Here is a 6,420-nt window from a genome sequence, read left to right on the forward strand (position 1 = left end):
AAAAAAAAAAAAAAAAGAAAAATCAAGCAATAGAAAACAGAATTAATGGGCCAAGCACGGTGGGTCACATCCATAATCCTAACACTTCAGGAGGCATAGGCGGGTAGATCACTTGAGGTCAGAAGCTCAAGATGAACCTGGCCAACATGGTGAAACCTGTCTCTACTAAAAATACAAAAATTAGCCACGTGTGGTGGCATGCACCTGTAATCCCAGCTACTCGGGAGGCTGAGGCAGGAGAATCTCTTGAACCTGGAAGGCAGAGGTTGCAGTAAGCCAAGATGGTGCCACTGTATGCCAGCCTGGGTGACAGAGCAAGACTCTGTATCCAGAAAAGAAAAAAAAAAAAAAGAAAAGAAATTGGAATTAATGAAATCAAAATCTGCTTCTTTGAAAAGATAAATAAAATTGACAACTATTCTACCCAGCCTGACAAAGGAAAACAGAGGAAAGATATAAATTTTGAATATCAATAATGAAATAGGCTGGGCATGGTGGCTCACGCCTGTAATCCCAGCACTTTTGGAGGCTGAGGCGGGCAGATCACTGGAGATCAGAAGTTTGAGACCAGTCTGGCCAACATGGTGAAACCCTGTTTCTACTAAAAATACAAAAATTAGCCAGGTGTGGTGGTGTATGCCTGTAATCCCAGCTACTCTGGAGGCTGAGAAGGAGAATCACTTGAACCCAGGAGGTGAGGCTGCAGTGAGCAAAGATCACATCACTGCACTCTAGCCTGGGGGACTAAATAAATAAATAAATATTATTCTGCCATAAAAAGTAATGAAGTATTCATATATGCTATAACATGGATGAACCTTAAAAACATGTTAAGTGAGAGAAATTAGACACAAATGCCACATGTTATATGATACAATTTATGTGAAATACCTAGAAAAGGTAAATCCATAGAGACAGAAAGAAAATTGTAAGTTGCTAATCCTGGGGGAGAAAGAAAGGAGGACTGACTGTTTAATAGGTATGGGTTTTTTGGGAGGGTGGTGATAAAAATATTTCAGAGCTAGATTTAGGTGGTGGTAGCACAACATTTTGCATGGGATTGAAATTGGCTGTGCAAAGGTTATGACAGTGAGAGAAGTCTAGCATGGTTGACTCCATCTCATGTCTAGCCTCACAGGATTTGTGACTTCTCCAATTGCTTATCTAGATAACATCACTATTATAGAACCTCTGTCGCCAAGGCTGGAGTGCAGTGCCTGATCATGGCTTCCTGCAGCCTTGAAATCCCTGGGCTCAAGCGATGTCCCCATCTCAACCTCCTGAGTAGCTGGGCCCGCAGGCATACTCTACCACACCTGGCTGAATTTCCTATTTTTTGTAGAGACAGGATCTCTCTCTGTTGCCCAGGTTGGCTTAAAACTCCTGGGCCCAAGCTATCCTCCCTCCCTCCTTGGCTTCCCAAAGTGCTGGGGTCATTGGCGTGAGCCACCACGCTGGACTGGGTCTTGCTCCATCGCCCAGGCTGGAGTGCAGTAGCGCAATCTCAGCTCACTCCAATCTCCGCCTCCCGGGTTTAAGTGATTTTTCTGCCTCAGTCTCCCGAGCAGCTGGGACTACAGGCGCCCCCCTCCATGCCCAGCTAATTTTTGTAGTTTTAATAGAGATGGTGTTTCACCATGTTGGCCAGGCTGGTCTCAACCTCCTGACCTCAGGTGATCCGCCCGCCTTGGCCTCCCAAAGTGCTGAGATTATAGATGTGAGCCACCGTGCCTGGCCGGCTCTCCCACTGTCGATCTTGTGGAATGGTCGCTGTCACCTCCTTGCCAGGCATCTAGCCAGCTGGCATGCGTCGGGCATGTGACCCTCATGCTGCCATGCATCGGGGCCCCCTCACTCCCATCCCACCAACAGAAGCCCTGGTTCACATATCTAGGGAAGAAATAATCTCAATCCTACACCAACTCTCCTAGAACATAAAAGAGGAGGACACTTCCCAACTCATTTTAATTTATATTTGAATTACCCTGATACTAAAGCCAGTCTAAGACATTACAAGGTGGGTTGGAGAGAGAACCTATAGAACAATATATCCTTCATTAACCAACATCCTTCATATCACAAAGTGGATTTAGCAATATATAAGAACAATAGGGCCCGTGGTGACTGATGCCTGTAGTTCCAACACACTGGGAGGCCCAGGTGGGAGGATTGCTTGAGCCTGGAAGTTGAGACCAATAACAAACTAAGACCACTGTTGCTACATCAAAATATCATTGAAACCAAAACAGCCTTTGCAAAATGATGACTGAGACAACGAAAGAGATCTAACCTGATTCCATCTTGCTTCTAACCTCCAAGCTGTCCTTGTTCATTCCTGGACATAGGCTGAACTAACTATGGGAGAAACTTAGTTTGTAGTTTAAACAAAGATGGTGACAGCCTTTTCCAAAAGCAGACCTCCTTCTTGCCTGGGGACTAGATTGCCTTTGCAGAACTAACATTAGCCACAAGATTAGAAATTATGGTTTAAGGGTCATGCAGTTGGAGGCTACAAGATTCTGACTCTCCCTGAACTGCTCCTAAGATCAGTGCTTGAGATATTTTGCACCCTGCACTTGATGGATCAGCTGGCCCCACTCAGATCAATAAACTGGCTCATCTGATCTTGTGACCCACCCAACTCCGCCCCGCCCAGTAACTGACTCGGTGCAGGAAGACAGCTTCCACTCCCTATGATTTCATCTCAGACCAATCAGCACTCCTGGCTTTCCCCCTCCCACCAAATTATCCTTAAAAACTCTGCTCTCCGAATGCTGAAATTCTTGGAGAGACTGATTTGAGTAATAATAAAACTCTGGTCTCCCGCATAACTGGCTCTGAGCAAATTAGTCTTTCTCTATTGCAATTCCCCTGTCTTGATAAAGTGGCTCTGTCTAGGCAGCAGGCAAGGTAAACCTACTGGGTGGTTACACCATAGCCTGGATAATTTATGAATAATTTATTTCTCACACTTCTGGAAGCTGGGAAGTCCAAGACTAAATTTATAGCAGTTTTGGAGTTTGGTAAGAGCTCACTAACTGCTCCATAGACGGGCACTTTATCACTGTGTCCTCTCATGGTAGAAGTGACCTAGGAGCTCCTTTCAACTTGTTTTAGAAGGGCAGTAATCCCGCTTTTGAGAATGGAGCTCTCTTGACTCAATTATTTTTCCAAGCGCCTCATCTCCTAATGCTGCCACAATGGGGATTAGGTTTCAACATGAATTTTGGAGGTACATGTTCAGACCATAGCAGCATCATGATCACACAAGGAATGCAGAGACGGTTCCAGCTTGAAAGGCTTCCAAGCTAGAGTTTGGGATTAAAAAAAAAAGGAAAACCAATCAATGTAATTTATCATATCTAGAGTCTAATGAAGAAAACTGAAACTGCTTTTGCAAAAATTATGACACAGAGAAATCTAATATCACTCGCTCCGTCTTGCTTGTAAACTCACAAGGTAACCACCCTTGTAAATTCTTGGGCAGGAATTCCTGGGAGGAATTTAGTTAATAATTTAACTTTAAAGCAAGGATGATAGCAGCTGCTTCCCAAATTACCCTCTCTTTGTTTGAGGACTAACATTGCCTTTTTAAAACTTATGAAAGGTCATAAGATTAGAATCATAGGTGGGTCCTAAATTCCGCGAAGACCTATGCAGAGTTCAATAATAACCAGCCGTTGTTTTCTAACTTGCTTACTGCTCAGAATTTGTATAGCCAGAGGTCACAAGATTTATAATTTCTCTAGTTGCCCCTATAGGTAACATCACTATTGTAAAACCTAAGATTGGCATTTGAAGTATTTTTCAGACATTGCATTCTGGTGAAACATGTGAGGCCACGCAGACCTGTGCCCAGGAACTGACTGAGGCACAGAGACAGTTTTGATACCACTGTGATTTCATCCCTGACCGAACCAGTGAGTATTTCCTATTCCCTAGCTCCCTGCCTGCCAAACTATCCTTAAAACCGTAGCCTCCAAATTCTCTGGGAGGCAGATTTGAGAATTGTCTCATCTTCTTGCTTGGCTGGACTTGCAATTATTAAACATGTTCTTTGCTGCAAAACCTGCTGTTCTCAGTGCATTGGCTTCTCTGGGCAGTGGGCAAGAAGAACCTATTGGGCTGTTACAAAACCAAATGATAATCTCAAAAAACGCACACACAAGAAAGGCATTTGAAAAGAAAGTCCAACATCGCTCATGATAAAAACTGTCAGTAGACTAGGAACAGAAGGGAATATCCTCAACCTGATAATTGATATCAACAAAATACCCACATCTAACATCACATTTAATGGTAAGAGACTGAGTGCTTTTTCACTGAGAAAGAGAACAAGGCAAGGATACCTGTTCTCATCACTTCTATTCAACATTGTAAAGGAACATTACTATAAGATTATAAAGAAGCATATAGATTGAAAAGGAAAAAATAAAACTATACTCACAATGTACTACATGCATCGTCTATGCAGGAAATCTCAAAGAACCTACAAAAATGTCCCACTATAAGTAATAAGCAATTAGCAAGGTCACAGGATATGTGGTCAATATGAAAATCAATTTTAATTCTGTACACTAACAATGAACATTGGAACTTGAAATGTAAAAAACCAGCCGGGCGCAGTGGCTCACGCCTGTAATCTCAGCACTGTAGAAGGCTGAGGCGGGTAGATCACGACGTCAGGAGATCAAGACCAGCCTGGCCAACGTGGTGAAACCCCATCTCTACTAAAAATACAAGAAAATTAGCTGGGTGTGGTAGCACGAGCCTGTAGTCCTAGTTACTCAGGAGGCTGAGGCAGGAGAATTGTTTGAACCCGGGAGGTGGAGTTTGCAGTGAGCCGAGCTCAAGCCACTGCACTCCAGCCTGGGCAGCAGAATGAGACTCTGTCTCAAAAAGAAAAAAGAAATGTAAAAAGCCACTGTAACATGCAGTACCATTGAGATGTAAAGAACCATCGCCAGTTGCAGTGGCTGATGCCTGTAATCCTGGCACTTTGGGAGGCCGAGGGATGGACTGCTTGGGCCTAGGAAATCAAGACCAGCTGGGCAACATGGCAAAACTCTCTACAGAAAAAAATACAAAAAATATCTGGGTGTGGTGGTGCATGCCTGTAGTTCTAGCTACTTGGAGGCTTAGCTGGGAGGACCATTTGAGCCCAGGGAGGCTGAAGCTTCAGTGAGCTCTGACGGTGCTGTTGCTGGACTTTTCCTTAGTTCAGCTAAGGATGGGGTCCTTCTCACATGGCCACAAAAATTTAGGCTTGCAGACAATTTGAAGAGTGAAAATAACAGGATTTATTGGGCAAAAAGGAAAAAAAAAAAAAAGGGAGACAGGGACTCTCAGCAAAATGAGAGTCCTGCTAGTACATGCCTCCCGCCTCACAGATTGATTTTCAGGTTCCATCCAGGAAGAGGAGGGCCAGCCTCCTCCCCGTTGGAAACAGCAGGAACTTCTGTGGCTCCACATCAATCTGCATTACTCCCAGTGCATGGGCTGGGTGAAGTTCTCTGGGGACCCCTTCCCACCTGGCTGTCTCAGTGTCACTGCACTGCAGCGTGGGTGACAAGTGAAATTTTGTTTAAAAAAAAGTATCCTTTACGGTAACATCAAAAAACACGAAATAGGTGTAAATCTAATGAAATATGTGCAACATATTTACACTGAAAACTACAAAACCCTGACGAAAGAAATCAAAGGAGATGACAAAAATATCATGTTTATGGATAAGAAGACTCAATATGATTAAGGTGTCAATTTTCCTTAAATTGATCTGCACATTCAGTGCGATCCATTTTAAAGCTCTAGCAATATTTTGGTAGAAATCAACAAGCTTATTCTAAGAATTATATGGAAAAGAAAAGGAACTAGAATGGTCAAACAATTTTGAAAAAGAATAAGGCTAGGCCAGGCGCGGTAGCTCACGCCTGTAATCCCAGCACTTTGGGAGGCTGCGGCAGGCAGATCAGGAAGTCAGGAGACCAAGACCATCCTGGCCAACACAGTGAAACCCTGTCTCTACTAAAAATACAAAAAATTAGCTGGGCATGGTGGCACATGCCTGTAGTCCCAGCTACTCAGGAGGTTGAGGTAGGAGAACTGCTTGAACCCAGGAGGCCGAGGTTGTGGTGAGCTGAGATCGCACCACTGCACTCCGGCGTGACAGAGCAAGATTCTGTCTCAAAAAAAAGAAAAATTATCTGGGTGTGGTAGTGCACACCTGTGGCCCTAGCTACTAGAGAGACCGAGGTGGGAGAATTGCGTGAGCCCAAGATTTAGAGGCTGAAGTAAGCGTAAAAAAAAAAAAAAAATAAAGTAAAAAAAAAAAAAAAAAAAAAGAACAAAGTTGAAGGACTCATAATACCTGATTTAAAGTCTTACTACAAAGATAGATAATCAGGGTAAAATAGTATTGGC

This window comes from Cebus imitator, unplaced genomic scaffold (genome assembly GCF_001604975.1).
Source record: "Cebus imitator isolate Cc_AM_T3 unplaced genomic scaffold, Cebus_imitator-1.0 Scaffold281, whole genome shotgun sequence".
Classification (NCBI taxonomy): domain Eukaryota; kingdom Metazoa; phylum Chordata; class Mammalia; order Primates; family Cebidae; genus Cebus; species Cebus imitator.